Here is a 16,755-nt window from a genome sequence, read left to right as displayed (position 1 = left end):
GCCACAGCACAAAACAAAGACATGTGAAAGAAAAGACCAAGGGCTCTATAGGACAAATGAAGTGTGCTCTGAAGGAAGGCTGCAGAGGCATTGGACAGGAGGCCTGAAAGGCCTCACTGAGGGTGACGTTGCTGAGAAAAGAATAAAAAAAAGGGAGCTAGCCCTCCAGTATGTCAGGAAGAAGGGACTTCTGCTGCAGATCCTCATGACTAGAAGCTGGATGGGCCAGAGGAGATGGAAAAGGCTTCCAGCATAGCTGGAGAGAAACTGGGAGCAGAGCAGAGGGGAGGGAGAAAGGCAGGGAGAGAGGCTGAGGCCTGGGAAACAGTTATATATTGTTCCTCTGTGACTACATCGCGCCAGTATCCTGCATCTCCAAACACAGGAATTGAATTTCCCATAGCTTTTGTGGAAGAGGAATGCAGGTATAATGTGTCGTGTTTACCCAACCTCCAGATACCTCAGAGCCTGGGGCTGTGACAGAGGCTAGACTTGGCAGAGGATTTTTCCCAAGTTAGCTCACAGAATTCGGGAAGCCTTTTGGACTCAGAATCTGAGTTCCTGTGTGTCTTTGGGCCTTGGCACTGCCTCAGTTCTCTTGCCCTGTGAACCTCTATGGATGGCAGCTCAAAACATCTGTGCTTATTTTTGGTTCAGAGCTAGAGAATAAAAAAGGAAAAGAGGGAAACACAGAACAGGAGCAAAGTAACTAGAAAGTGAGAAACTCTTTTCATGACTTCTAGAGAAACTCTAGACATGATATTTCATCATGTTGACTGTATCCTATGGCTCAGAAGCTAGTCCCTTACCACCTTACAGAGTGATGCCTATACCATAGGTCTGGATCCCTGGGAGCCATTGTGAAGACTGCTCCCCTCATAGACCAAAAAGGCAAAGGGGTCTTATTCTAAGTCAGGATGGGAAACAACTGAAGAGTTTCACTAGAGAGGATGACAAAGTACGCATCTTTGTGCCTTTCCAACCCTTCATGGTGCCACATTATAATGACATCAAGAAGGAAACTGACGGTTCCAACCTTACATGGCTGGAACCTGTCTCCTTTGAGGGGCCCTCCAGGCCACGTCCCACCCCTTCTTGTAACTGTGCCATCCTTCAACTTGTGCCTCAGATACACATGATACCATCCCACACACATTATAAATAGGATCCACATACACCCAAAGATATCCCAAGGAAGTCAATTCTAGCCTGGTCCCCACTATTCAGGTTGGGAAAGTGGGTACTGTGGGAGACCACAATGACTTAGGACACAGAACTGGGAAAGGAAACAGAACAAAGCTCCGACTTCTCTGTCTCCTAAAAGGTTGGAACCTAGTTACATTTCCAGAGAGTTGTGCCTATGGCATTGTTGGCTTGTGTGTACAGTCATGGAGATGACATGAGGAAGAAAGGTAGTCAACTGACAAGAAGGGGCTCGAAGAGGTGTGACTGAATGAAGGGGCCCATGTATTAGAATCCTGAAAGATTGACCTCACATCCTTTGTGTTAGGCCCCAACTGAACTTAGAACTCTGGTAACTAGGCAGCCACTATCAAAAACCAACCTGCTCTCCAGCTCACTTGATTGGAAACATTCCAGAGAACAAGACGTTCTGTGGTTGTATTCATAGGTTTAGGGACACCAGGCACAAGAAAGCCCAGAGGGAAGAGACGTTATTGTAATTGTAGACTTTGGCTCAGCCCTCTATTCCAAAGCTTCTGGTCATGCGTCAGAGTGCAATAAAAGGCTCAATTTGAAGAAGGGCTGAGCTTGGGGACATGTAAATTTATATGTTTCACTGATCCCATCATCCACACAAGTGGTGCCCAATATGGACAGGGTACCATTTCCAGTACACGCCTCCTGCTGGCCCACTGTCCATATTCCTACCATCATCCCATTGCACATTGTCAGGGCCCCTTCATGGGGCCTGTGCTTCTCCAGTTCATGCTGCTGCCTGCCTCCACCAATGACCCCTTTTCATCTCTCAAGTTGGAGCTTAATAGACATCATCTTCATCAGCCTCACAAAACAGGATTTGGTAATGATTTAATATTTGATGAAGTAGTTCTTCAGATCTTTTGCCCTTAAAAAAAAGTGGATTGTGTTAATATAGAGTTGAAAGAATTGCTTATATATTCTAGATACAATCTTATTCAGATACATGTTTTCTAAATATGTTTTCCCACTTTATGCCTCATGGAGGACTTTTGAGATTCAAGAAGTTACAGCTGGGGAGGTAGAGAGTACTCCCAGGCTGGTGTGTTTCATTCTAGATTTCTGGTACTTTAGTACCTGCTTCTGCTTCCAGACCTTTCTCCAATCCTCTCTCATCACAGTGACATGGAAACATCAGGTCACTGCCACTTAAAAACTGCAGGTCAGCTCTGGCCTCCACTGCCGACCCTCCACCTCATTGAAGCAATGGTGCCATACTTCCACACTTTTCATCCTTGTGTGGTAACACATAGGAGCAATTTTTAACCCATATATCAGATTAGTACATTATATGCTTTAGATACATACAATTTTGTCAGTAATAGCTCTATTCAAAAAATGAACCATCCTGTAGCAGTTCGTATAGCTGCATAACAAATGACTCAAATTTTGTCTAAATAAACACCCTTCATTTTTTCTCAGAAGACTATAGTTCTGCTGATAGGAGACAAGCCCAACTGATCTCAGGTGGGCTCGTGGACATATCTGCAGTCCTATGTCATCTCAGTCTCTCTATTTGTAAGTGGTTCAACAGAATTCAGGTCCCATATTACCATTAAGCTGCTGTTTCTGTCCCTATGGTTTCAGTTCACTGCATTGTGGTAGTGACATGGCTTCCAGCAGGCTCCAGGATCCCTCTCATGTACTGCTGGGCATGTGCTCCAGGACTGAATTCATTCCGTTTTCTGAGAGGCAGACCCTGAGAAAAACATTTGAGTCTAAGTAGCTCATTCCAGGAAGTGGAGAAGTGGAGATGGAAAGGAAGGTAGAGGAGCAGCCAATTGCAGTGTCTGTGTTAATGAAGAAGCTACCACTGTGGGAAACTGGGACACAAGGCTACTGGGGTTGTGCCTCCAGATGGTCCCATCCATGGGACAAAAAATGGAACCTTTTCTGAGGCTGAGAAGCATCTGGTAAGAGTTATGTGAGGCTCTTCCCTCCTTAATCAGGGCTTTGACTGCAGGGTTTTGCTGCAAAGGAATTGCTGGCCCTGAAGATTGGGTCTAGTCTTGTGGGCTAAGTTCCCATTGACCTATTTTAAGTCCACTACAAGTAGGGAATATCTGACATGTTAAGAGCTTTGATGGGTAATCACAAAATGCAAATGGAGCCAAACAATACCAGAAATAAGTCTCACCTGTTTTCCTTCACAGCATAATCATCTAAAGCCACTTTTGAGAGACCAAGAGGGCTAGATTTCTGCATTTAAGGGTTCTGGTGTGCCAGTAGTGCATTGGCTGCACCTGTTGCAGCTTTGCTGTGGATCAGCAGGATTGAATGACCTTCAGAAGCCGCCACTCCATCATCTTGTGCATGCATCACCGAACAGAAATCTGCTTTTAATGAAGCAGCAGATATTCATGATTTATCATGAAATGCTTTGTTACATGAGATGATAGGTTACTGCAGAACATTAGAGGAATTCCTGAGGCCTCATGACTTGAAAGTCCAAGAAAGAATTAAAGCAGTCAGATACAAGCAAGCTTAACAGTAGGAAGAGTCTAAAACAGCCTAATTTCTCAGAAGACATTGTGTTAAAACTTGCATAAAGTCTCTGATGAGAGACTATGGACTCTGAAAAACAATCTGAGGGGTTTGAAGTGGCGGGGGTGTGGGAGGTTGGGGTACCAGGTGGCAGGTATTATAGAGGGCATGGATTGAATGGAGCACTGGGTGTGGTGAAAAAATAATGAATACTGTTTTTCTGAAAATAAACTGATAAAATTAAAAAAAAAACTTGCATAAAGTCGCTTCTGAGCTTGCTGTGCTCAAAAAATGAACAAATGTTGTGACAAGTCTCTGCTTCTGATCCATAGATTCTCTCCCAGACTCTGATTAAATGTTTCTGGACCCACATTTTCTGCCTTTCAGATTTTCACTATCTCAAAAGATTGTGTTAATTATCACCAGTCACACATTCAATCTGTTGTATAGATGGATACCAATCTGAGTAACTTCTTGCTTTCCAGGCTGAAGAGCCCCAAAAGTATCAACATTCACACATAGGATGCTTGATCAACACATTCATTTATTTGGGGAAGTAGTGTTGAAAGTATCTGGGTGACCAATATTAGGGGGCTCAGCAAACACAAAGCCCCAATATTTACTTACACTGTCTCAATGTGAAACATTCCAGTTCAAAGGCAGGGGAAAAGAGCAATGCTCTAGTTCAAAGGCCATGAGGCAGGAGGGATTCTCTCTAAGTCAGAAATCTTTTTGCTCTGTTCTGGTCTTCAACTGATTGGAGATGGCCCACCCACATTGGAGAGGGTAATCTGCTTCACTGTTTAACAACTTCAATGTTACTCTCACTCAGAGACACCCTCCACAGACACAGCCAGAACAATATTTGACCAAAATATTAGGGTACCCCATGACCCAATCAAGTTGACACATAAAATTAGCCATCCTAATAGTCTTCATTTCTTTCAGCAGCCCCAATTATGGATGTGACTTAGTTAATTAAATCAGTCTCTGTTCATGGATGTTTGATGATTTTTAATCCTTTGTTATTGTGAATAGCCCTGTGCACACATATTCTATATGTTTCCCATTGCATCGGTGGTTGAGCTTCTCAGAGATGGGCTTTCTGGGTCAAAGGGTAAATGCACATGTCATTCCATATTCCTGAGGACTGTACCATTTGGCATGCTACCAACAATGCCTGAAAGTACTTGTTCCCTGGGGAAACAGCCTGGTCAAGAATGATACTGACAAAGAAGTAGTGGCCAGAGAGGAAAAAAAGTACTGTTAAGATAGAACCCTGATGGACTAATAGAGCGCCTGCATCCAGCTGGACCTGAATCCATGAGACACTGGAACTCTGCTTGAAAAAAATTTTAGGAGACACACTCCATTTCTCTGCTTGAGCTTCTTTTCCATAAAGTGGAGACTGATGATTTATTAAGATCTGGAAATGATAGGAGAAAAAAAGCGAGCCCTTTAATTTTTAAATGTTTGTTTCAGCCCAACAGCATACATGGTTATAAATGCCTTAAAAATCTTCCAGGAACTGGTATGAGAACCCAAACTCAAATGCTTTCATAGATGCAGGCCTATAATTTTCTTGTCAGCATGGGTAGTTTATCCACTCTGGTCTTGCTGAAGTAGTCATCCAACTTCCTACACTTTTTTTTTTTTTTGAGATTTTATTTATTTGACAGAGAGATCACAAGTAGGCAAAGAGGCAGGCAGAGAGAGAGGGGGAAGCCGACTTCCCACTGAGCAGAGAGCCCAACACGGGGCTTGATCCAGGACCCTGATATCATGACCCGAGCTGAAGGCAGAGGCTTAACCCACTGAGCCACCTAGGTGCCCCTTATTGCATTTTTGAATATTCAGACTCATTTTCTTAATTTGCCCTAACATAAGAACAGATAAACAAGGGCCACTGGTCTATTTTTCATTTGGTGGATTTTAAAAAGCTTTTTAATGATCTTCAGAGTATATATATCAGGAATCAGGAGAGGTAGGCGGGCCCTGTTCAGGGGCATGAAGTGGGTTCTGGCCTTAGCTGCTTCTGGGCACTCGGCAGGTCATGCCCTTACTCCATTAGTGGGCACAGTCACCAGGAGCCCTTGGATGCAGTGGACTTGTCGGTTTCCTTCCAGGTATATGGACCTTTATTTTAAAGATCTTTCACAATGTCATGATTGGAGCGACTCCTCCCAGAGCCCCTGGTCACAGAAGTCAGGATGTCCCTGCTGACCTTAATCTATCTGAGCTTCCACCTGCTATGAAAAACCCTTATGAAATAGACAAAAGCTCCTTTAAAGAAAAGTGGGTCTGTGGGTGACTCAGCACTCTAGGTGAATGTCTGCAGTGCTCTATTGTCTAAGAAAAGTGAAATGCAAGAAGGTATTCAGTTGGATAATTAATAGGTGAAAGAGGATTAAGACTACACTTATAATGAGTGTGGAATAATGTACAGAACTATTGAATCACTATATTGTACACCTGAAACTACTATAACACTACATGGTAGTTACACTTGAATAGGATTGCTTTAAAGATTTTATTTGTCAGAGACAGAGAAAACAGAGAGCAAGCATAAGCAGAGGGGGTGGCAGGCAGTTGGAGAAGCAGGTTCCACTCTGAGCAAGGACCCGGATGCAGGACTCAATGAGCCAAAGGCAGACACTTAACCAGTTCAGTCACTCAGGTATCCTGAGTTTTTTTTTTTTTTCTTTTTTCCTTTAAGTGCTTCACTAACACAATGATGAGGTTAGATTTTAAAATAGGATGAAAACATGAGGCAAACTTTTAGTGATGTTATATTGACATTTGGCTGATTTTTCATTTCACTATTATTATTCTTCACAATTTTTATCAGCCAACTGATGTAACCTATCTTTATTCAAACTAGGCATATTTGACATTAGTGATAGGATTCAGTCTCTACCAATCTCTCTTTGCTTGTATCCCTCTTTTTAATTTGTTAGGTCCTAAGTTAGGGCTTTACATATAATAACTATTCAATAATTCTTTGGAAACAATCTCTGTAATAAATTCATATCACATTCAGAAGTACCATTAACCTAATTAACAGGTGGGAAGCATAACCATCAGGTTTAATGAGTTGCTGTAGCTCAGAAATCAAATCCATGTTTGAGATTTCAAGTGCATTAAAATATTTTCATCGAGCTAAGTTTTTAATAGTGCTATCTGCTAGGAAATAGGTGATCATTTGCAAATTCAAAGGTGTTTATTAATTTGTCTGCTTGCTTTCCTCTCCCTCATAAGTAATGATATAAGTAAGTAGTCATATTCATGAACATTCACTCATGTCCTTTACTTAATCACTTGGTAGCCCTTTCTCAATTAAAAACAAATGACCTACCATCTCTGTCTTTTAGTGGGGGCCAGACTGGTTGCCAGGACTCCAGAGGCTTTGGCCTTGGAATGGCCAAGTCTGGTGGAGGTGGGGAGTGAGACATGGAGCTGGACACAGTGGAAGGGAAGAATGTTTACACAACTGCCCCTGAGAGTCTCTATCTCCCATATGCAATATTCCCATTGAAATCTGGGGAACCTTCTCTGAAAAATCTGCATGTTCTGTGAAGGGTGTGTTCTCATGAGTGAACGTTGGTGCTTCTCAAGTAACGCCTACCTAACTCTGGCCTCTGCAGAGTGTGAAGATTGCTAGTCGACCCAAACCCACTTAACTGTATTATCAGGCCCTGACACCCCAATTAGAATAATGTACAATGGGTTTCTCCATAAGGGACAGTATCAGACTCTAACACTGCTTTAGGTCCTCCGGGCTTACCTGTTTCTTGGTCCAGCCACTGCAGACTCCAACTTCCTTTTCACAGGTACAATTCAGTAATGTTCAGACTGGCCTTATTAAATGGTACTTGATCCCAGTACAGCAATAAGCACTACCAAGAAACAAACCTATGAAAACAATGGGATTATCCTTCCACTTCCCTTCGCATATAATCCCTTTCAATACCATGTCTACTCTCTCTCTTTTTAAAAAAGATTTATTTATTTGACAGAGACACAGCAAGAGAGGGAACACAAGCAGGGGAGTTGGGAGAGGGAGAAGCAGGCTTTCCACCCAGCAGGGAGCCTGATGTGGGGCTGAATCCCAGGACCCTGGAATCAGGACCTGAGCTGAAGGCAGATACTTAATGACTGAACCGGCCAGGTGCCCCTCTACTCCTTTTCAATTGAGAGGATCATAACAGAGCTTCATGAAACCTGCTTCATGAGTCTCCAGGAAGCACCAAAGGAAGGGGAAGGATCCTTACCCCAGTGGAAACCCTCAAAAGGAATAAGGAGCTCAATTCAGTTCTTCTCTAGTGGGAAAGGATACCCAGTACTTTATTTAGCTCCATCCCTCCTGCTGCCCCTTCCCAGAGAACTAAGAGCCTTCCCAGCCCTGCCTATACAACCATGTGTAAATGAAGATGGTATCCTTTACTAGTTGACTCAAATTCCCTAGACAATGACATGAAATCATGAAACCATGATGCTCAAGATTACAGACTGTTATACAGAAAAAGGGGAAATAAACATACAAGGTGAATTTGACAACTTAAATAAAGCACAATTTAGAACAGTGAGAACAAGGAAAATAAACTAGTCAGACATAAGACAGAAACACTGACAAGCATAAATGTCATTAGTGATGCACTGTTACTTAAAAGCTAATATGACTCTGGTGATTTCACCTTTTAATAACTGCCTTGGTCCCTGTCCTCTTTCCCTCTTGTGGTAGTCTGTAAAAATGCCACAAATTCTTCTTTAGCTGAAGCCACACCTTTGGTTGATGCACACCTACAAATGATTTGGGGCAACCAGTCCTTAGAAATATGACCCAGTGGTGGCTGGAGAACCTCAGGCAGTCTCTGCTCTAATGGATACAAGGACACTCCTGGAGCAGAACTGGACCCAGCCCACAGTGGAGACAGCACCAAGCAACTGGCAGCCAGAGGCAGAACCACACCAACCAATGCAGACTGGTGAGGAAGAAAAGTAGACACTTGTTGCCGTAAGATCTACATAAGCCATGAGGTTTAGGAGGGGCTTTTTTTTTTTTTCAACATTATTGTGGAAATGTTGATAGGGAAGAAGAAACTCATCACCAAGCACCTTCAATGGCCATGAAGGTCAGCAAGCCCTTGAAGAGATGCCCCCAAGGATAACATTATAAGGAAAAGCAGAAAAAATGGATCTGAGTAAGATGCTGCCAACTGATACAAACTTTCTGTCAACGGTAATCCATGCTAACCAGGGTGCAAGCAAGACTCCTTTTCCTGAAATTGGCCAGTAGATCTTAGAACCTCCTGTGTGTGCAGTATACTGTGCCAAGGGCAGATGAACAACCTGGAGCTTTGTACCTGGTAAGGAGGTAAAATCCACACAATGGAGCCCGTCGAGGAGCCCTGTCGAGACTCAGCAAGTAATCAGATCACAAGACCCCACAAGACAGCATGATTGTGCTTCAATCATATATCAACACTTTTATCATCATCATTATTATGAAAGAGAAATACTCATCTGAAAAATGCATCTATTTTCAAACCTAAAAATGTCACTTGTACCGATTATATGCAAATGCAACATCCTGGTGTGGATGAAATACTAACTACCTGGTAGATGAAAGGCTCAGCCCCACTCCATCAGGGCTTTGAAAGGAGATGTGCTCAAGGACATGGTGTGAGAAGTCTGGTGGAAAAGGATGAATCAGCCTAGTAATCCCCCAAAGTCAGGCGGCAGGTAAGGACACCTGGTGTGACACCACACCCATCCAATACCCCACCATTGCAAAATTATTTCTAGAAATTCTGGAAAGCTATAAGATCTTAAAGAGAAAAGTCCATTCTGAAAGCACACTTTTTCTGATGCCTTGGAGATTTCAAATTTCAGAGAAACTCTCTCAAGTGCCATGTTTTCAATCCACATCTGCCTTTAGTTATATACATCATTGGACATATCTGACATGGAATTACTCCTGGAGTCATCCAGAAGTTAAGCAATAAGGTACTGAAGAGAACTCTTACTCCACTCCACGCCAACATAAGGAAATGCTCCCCTTCCTGCTGCCCAATACCCAGCCCCTATTCCTCACCTCCCCACAAGATGCCTGACACCAGACTCAATAAATAAACAACCATTAGATGAGGCACATGCCAGGGATGTCCCTTCTGGTCTTCCACCCTGGTTTTCACCCATGTCCCTAGAAATCCAAGCTTCCCACATGATCCTTATCTCTGACTGTCACTTCCATATGGCTCTGGGCATCACCTAATATCACCCCAGCTTCCTAACCACAATACTTCCATGGTCTAGATCCAAAAAATCTTCCCAAATCCCCTCTCCTGCACCACATCTCTTCTGGCTCCACCTACAACCTGGAGTCCCTAGGGGGGACTGTTTCCCTATAGACTGCCAGGTAAGCCTTTCATTATTCCTACAGCACATACTGTTGTGCCTAAGATGAGGTCGGCATCCCCCCTGCTCCTCACTGCAATATCCAGACCATGGCAGTGCTCCCCTCATGCACACCAACACTTATTTGCTATTCACACAACCAGTCTGCATGCCAGCTAGCCCATCCACCTGAGCTGCATAGGGTTTTTCACTCACCCTAGCACGCTCTCAGAAGATTTCAGTGTCTGGCTCACTCTTTCTCTTGTGACTAGCACTGATTTCAGTATCTACAAAGGTCATGCCTGACTTCCACACCCCAACAATGCTGACCTCCACCCCTCTCCCACCGTGCATGCCCACAGCATAGTCTATATCCAGGCACTGCTTGTCACCTCTCCACATCCCAGTTTCGTTCCTCTCCCCTGTCACCTACCATGTATCCTTGTCTCTGCTCGCCTTACTAGAAAGCTAATTCTAGCAACTCTTCAATCCTACCAGGTCCTTAAACCCAAAGACCCCACCATCTGGTTATTATCTAGAAATGCTCCTTAAGTCTTCACTTCTTTTTTCATCCCTTTGGTTTCCACAGCCCATCTTTTTAATCAGCCCTTGTATATTGACCCCCAATGCCCTCCCTTTCCCCTTTCCATATTTCCTCAAGAGAATCCCAGTCTCAGTTTAGACCTTCAATCAATTTAATGTATTTATGTGCATACAGGCCATATGCTAGACATAATAAAGGATTTTTTAAACTGTTTTAAATTTGGAATACATGTGTTAGAATAAGTTTCATAAATATGTAACTTGTAATAGATAATAAAACTAAAATCACTTTAAACCCATCCACCCAACCAAGCATCAAAGTGAATCAGGCCTTTGCCCAATCATTCAAGTGAGCCTCATCCACACTGTTCATCCAATTTTCAGTCCTCTCCAGGGCCAACAGTAGATACACGTGTGCCTGTATGCCCAAACACCACCAGGCCAGCCCAAGAGAAGGAAAAGGCCCCTAGAGCCCTGGCTTAATGATTTTGGAAGCATACTGGGTCCTAAACTATATATATTCCTACTTGCAAAACTGAACGAAACTCATATTTTAGCTTTGCTCATAGTTTTGTTTCTTGTGTACATTATAGCCATGTTAGAGGGAAAAATTTTAAATTCTTCCCTAAAAATATACACATACCCAAAATTTTACCATGATTGATGATTTACTTCCATAGATACTCTCCACAGCATTTAAACAAAAAAGTAAGAGTGTCCTAGAGAGAAACTGTTGGTTTCCCTCCAGTCCCCCACCCCACAGTCAGACCTTTCCTCTTCCTATCATACTCCCTATCTGTTTAGGGCTCATTCTCCCCCCACAAAGTCATGTACTTCAGAGAGGCTGGCCTATCCCTGGCCCTAGGAGGGGAAGACCTGATGCTGCTGAGCCAGTTACACTGCAACACGCCCCTTGCCGGTGACAGGTTTAGGCTCAAACCTGTGAACCAACACTGTTCCATAAGAAATGGGAGGAATTCTGATGGAGATATCTGGAAAAGATTCATTGTTTTTAAGAGACACAAAGCATTTCCTCTTTTCCTGCCTCTGGATGTTGTTCTATCTGGGTACAATGCTTGTAAGGGCTGCAGGCATTTTGCCACCTTGAAGACAAGACTGCCACACTGAGGACACTAAGGATGGCAGGGCAGGGAGGCAGAGAGGGTCTGGACTGTCAACATCACAGAACTGCTGAATGAATTAACTGGTTTCAGGCTCATCCTGCCTTGGGGCTGCTTTATAGGAGGAAAAAAAAAATCCTTATTATTTGTATTTGGGTTTTCTGTTATCTGCATCCAGAAACACCCTTGTAAATACCAAAATAAAATCTGACAGTTGAACAGGAAACAATTATCAGTATGAATGAAGAGGGTGTAAAAGATATCCATCCTACTCAAATGGATTATTTTCATTTCTTTATATTTAGAAGGTAAACTAGATGTAGAAAGTAAAATTCTTACAAATCAGAAGATATTAACATTTTGTTATTGACTGATAATCCCCATGTAAAAGTAATTCTACATAAAGATATAACCCAATTATCTAGCACTAACATTTTAAAAAGTATAGTTATTTAAATATTTTGAAATACAATCCTCAAGTATAGGATCCTAAGACTTTCTTTTTATCCAATATGAAGTACCTATATAACAAAACATAAATGTACACCAATGATATACAATGTTTAAATCAAATGTGCTTCATATACATTATTCTATAATAACATGTATGTTGTAGATAATGCCTTATAATGACCTCATTACTGAGGACTTTTGCTGCCTTTAGGGAAAGCTGTGTTTCTCTAATTGTCATTCACCAGAAAGTGTAGAATAGAGTCAGGCAGAAGGAAATGATCTCTGCCCAGCCACTCAATAACTGGCACTGACTTAGGAACAAGCACATGTGTGACACCCCTGCATGGAAAAGGTGATGACATCACCAATAATGATAAGGTTTATTTATAAGACCTGGTGGACTTCACATACATTCAGTCACATTTCTTCATTCTGTGTAAACCTGGCACCAACAAGCAGCCACCAGAACAGAATCTGAATTGGCACACTCTCAGCTAGCAACAACAGTTTAAAAAAATCAGATCTTTCAGGTTACTGAGCCAGAGATCAAGACTCCCTCAGGTCTTTCCATTAAGAAACACAATATAAAGCACAAATGGGCCCTAATGTAGTGGGTTCCTGAAATGAAGCCAACCATTGGCTTCTCTTTGCAATCATTTATATAATTGAATTAATACTAACCTGATGATTCAATGCTTTCCTGTGCTCATTCTTTTTTAGCAGCTAGCAGATCTATCTCCATTTTTGGTCAACACCCGGGGGAACTTTTTTTTTTTTTTTTTTTTAAGAGGGAGAGAGAAAGAGTGCTGCCCAAGGAGAGGAGAGTGGGAGGAGGAGTAGAGGGAGTGAAAGAAACTTATGCTGGTTCCATGTCCAGCACAGAGTCTGACACAGGACTCAGTCCCATGACCCTAAGATCATGACCTAAGCCAAAAGTCAGATGCTTAACCGACTGAGTCACCCAGGCATGCCAAGGGTATTGTCTAATATATCTGCTTCTTGCCTCTTATTGATATTTGGGGTAACATAGCAAGCCCGCCTCCATACTGTTACAAGCCTGGGCTGCTGTGTGGGCCCCTTTACATGGCCCATGGCAGTCTAGCTTTCCTGTCCCATGGGCTGCAGTGTTCCGAACCTGTCTTCTCATCACTCCTCACTGTCACAATAAGGACAGACACAGGCCATGTGTGCCCACCCTCCGCAAAACCTGCTCCTGCCATGGTTTTCACAGCCACTCCTTCTCTTACCTCTTTTTTTTTTTTTTTCTGTCTCCAGTCACTGCTCAATATTGGAGTCAAGAATCAGACTTTTTATAAAGCAAGCCAAAAGATAAGAGAGGCTTTCTTTACAAAGAAAGGTCCTGAAAAACTCGGTTCACACCCCTGCTCATCCTGCCTCCGGGGCTCCCCATCTCACCTTAGGAAAAAAAAAATCCCAAGTCCTCAGTGAGACCTAAAAGCCCCACCTGGTCCTACCCTTTCCTCCCCCATCCCCAACTTCTCCAACTCTATTAACCTCCATTAGATTCTCAGGCCTATTGATGATTCAAAGTCTTTGACTTATTGTTCCCTCTGTTTGGAACAGTACTTCCATAAATAATCACCAAACTGTTCCCTGTTTAACCTAGATCTTGACTCTAAATCCCTTTTCAGAGAGGCCTTCCCTGACCCTGCTGTCTAGACTAGCATATACACCCCCAATCAAGCTTCATTTTTCTATAATCATTATCTGAAACTATACATTTACTTGTCATTTGTTTATTGTCCATTTGCCCTAATAGAATGAAAATCTCATGAAACTGAAGCTTCATTTGGCCCACAGCAAGCCCTCAGTATCTACTTGTGGAATGACCTCCCAAAAATGTATACTGTTTAACATAAACTCAAAGAGTGGGAAATCCATTTATTAAAAGGGAAACCCTTACTTCCCTCAAATTAGATAAATCCTCCACTATAACTCCCACAGTCTTGAATAAAACTTATGAAATGTCATGTAAGGTTTTCTCAATGACCTAGGATTATCAACACAAAAGTCAATGCTCTCGTGATACACATGGGCATGAACAGAGATATGAGCAGTACTGTTTTGTGTGGGAAGGTATCAGAATGGCTTTCTAGAACTACTTTCTCAGAAATATATGAGCTGGAATGAGATCAGTCTCTAGGAACAGGACAAATGATAACCAGGCCAGTTAATCAGAGTACCCCATCTCCTACAGGAATGGGTCCATGACCCATGGAAAGCCAATCAGCAAGGTCTCAAGACCTGGGGCCCTAGTAGGGGCCACACTCTTCTCAAGGGTCACTAGCATTCAGGGACCATCTCTCCTGCACCTGGAAGAGTCAGCCTGACAATGAAGCAGAAGCACAGAAAAGATACAAACACAGAACCAAGAGTGGAAAGGAGTATTTTTTCACCAAGATGGAGGTCAAAAAAGAGAGTGGACATGAGAATGGGTGGGTGTCCTAGACTCCACTTACATCTCTGTCAACAGTCATACATACTTAAAGCCAAATGTACCCCTAGAATAGTTGTGTGCATCATTAACCCTCTCCCCTTTTGAAGTTAGACTTTCTGCCATTGGCAACCAAGAGTCTTGACTCGTACAAATATGCTCAAGCTAACCCTTGAACAATGCAGGGACTAAGGGTGTCTACTCCCTGCATGTAAAATTTTTTTAAAAGATTTTATTCATTTATTTGACAGAGAGAAATCACAAGTAGTTGGAGAGGCAGGCAGAGAGAGAGAGAGGAGGAAGCAGTCTCCCTGCCGAGCAGAGAGCCCCACGCGGGACTCGATCCCAGGACCCTGAGATCATGACCTGAGCCGAAGGCAGCGGCTTAACCCACTGAGCCACCCAGGCGCCCCCCTGCATGTAAATTTTGACTCCCCAAAATCTTAACTCTTAACAGCCTATTGACCAGAAGCCTCACCAATAACATAAACAACACATATGTTGTATATATATATAATATGCACATGATAGCTGTATTCTTACAATAAAGTAAGCTAGAGAAAAGAACATGCTATTAAGAAAATCATAAGGAAGAGAAAATATATTTACAATCCTATACTGTTATTATGAAAGAAAAAAAAAGTACACATGTAAGTGAACCCATGTAGTTCAAACCCATTTTTTCAAGGGTCAACTGTACTATCACTCTGGTGGAGCAGAATGATTCTAAAAAGCAAAGCAAAAAAAGAAATTAAATTAAATTTTAAAAAGCCCCCAGCTTGAAACATGAGAGACTATGGACTCTGAAAAACAATCTGAGGGGTTTGAAGTGGCAGGGGGTGGGTGGGAGGTTGGGGTACGAGGTGGTGGGTATTATAGAGGGCACGGATTGCATGGAGCACTGGGTGTGGTGAAAAAATAATTAATACTGTTTTTTCTGAAAATAAATAAATTAATTTAAAAAAAAATAAAGAGGTTTTATTTACAAAGGAAAAAAAAAAAAAAAGCCCCCAGCTGGTTAAACAGACACACACAGGGAGTTTCCAGGGCAGGAGGGAGGAGAGAACTAGAGACTGCTTCATGGGCAGGGTTTTCTGCTGGGAGTGATGAAAATGTTCTGGAACTAGATAAAAGTGTGATGATTGCACAGCACTGTAAATGTTCTAGACGCCACTGAATTGTTCACTTTAAAATAATTAATTTTATATTATGTGAAATTTACCTCAATAAACAACATTTCAAATGTGAAAACAATGCTGCAATGCCTTTCTTAATTGGCTTTCAGTATACCTATCATCATTTCTGAGAAAAGGAAATTGAGTCAAGTGATATATACATTTTTAAGACCATTAGCACACACCAACAAATTACTTTCCAGAGAGATCATACTAAATTAGAATCCTATCAGAGGTGTATTGGAAAGCAAACACAGATAACCAGGAGGAATCATTCAGGGAAAAAAAAATCAAACACAACAGCAACTTTGCTAAAATAAGAGGTAAACACATTTTTATTTGTAAGTTTATATATCCTAGATAACTGAAGTGACATTTAAGACACTGGTTCTTGTCATTTTTTCATTTGTGATATGTATATGTATAGTTTAAACATGTGTTCTGATTTTTCCTGTTAAAATATAGGGGCCCTTTATGTACTGAGAATATGACTTTATCTTGTCCTATAAATTTCAAATATTTTTCCAGTCCACTATTTACATTTTACTTCAGTCAAAATGATGTGTCTGCTTGTGTACATATTTATATGAGGGGCAGGAAGAGAGGAATGGAACAATTCTCTCCAAAATAAAGAGCTGTAATATGACACATGCGTGCACACACATACAAACACACACACACACACACAAGGTGATATTTTACGTCTACCCCAAAATTCAGCATAAGTTCTACTACATCAAGCCTAATCAACCCAAACAGATCCTTCTTCTCTTACCAGACATAAAGTCCATGAAAATATAGGTCTACACTGTTTGTCCCAGAAATATGACCGTACAGAAATAAAACACGTTAATCCCCTTCAAAACTGCCCTATGACCCAGCAATTGCACTATTGGGTATTTACCCTAAA

Source organism: Mustela nigripes, chromosome 7 (assembly GCF_022355385.1).
Source record: "Mustela nigripes isolate SB6536 chromosome 7, MUSNIG.SB6536, whole genome shotgun sequence".
In the NCBI taxonomy this organism is placed as follows: domain Eukaryota; kingdom Metazoa; phylum Chordata; class Mammalia; order Carnivora; family Mustelidae; genus Mustela; species Mustela nigripes.
This window is presented reverse-complemented; position numbering follows the sequence as displayed.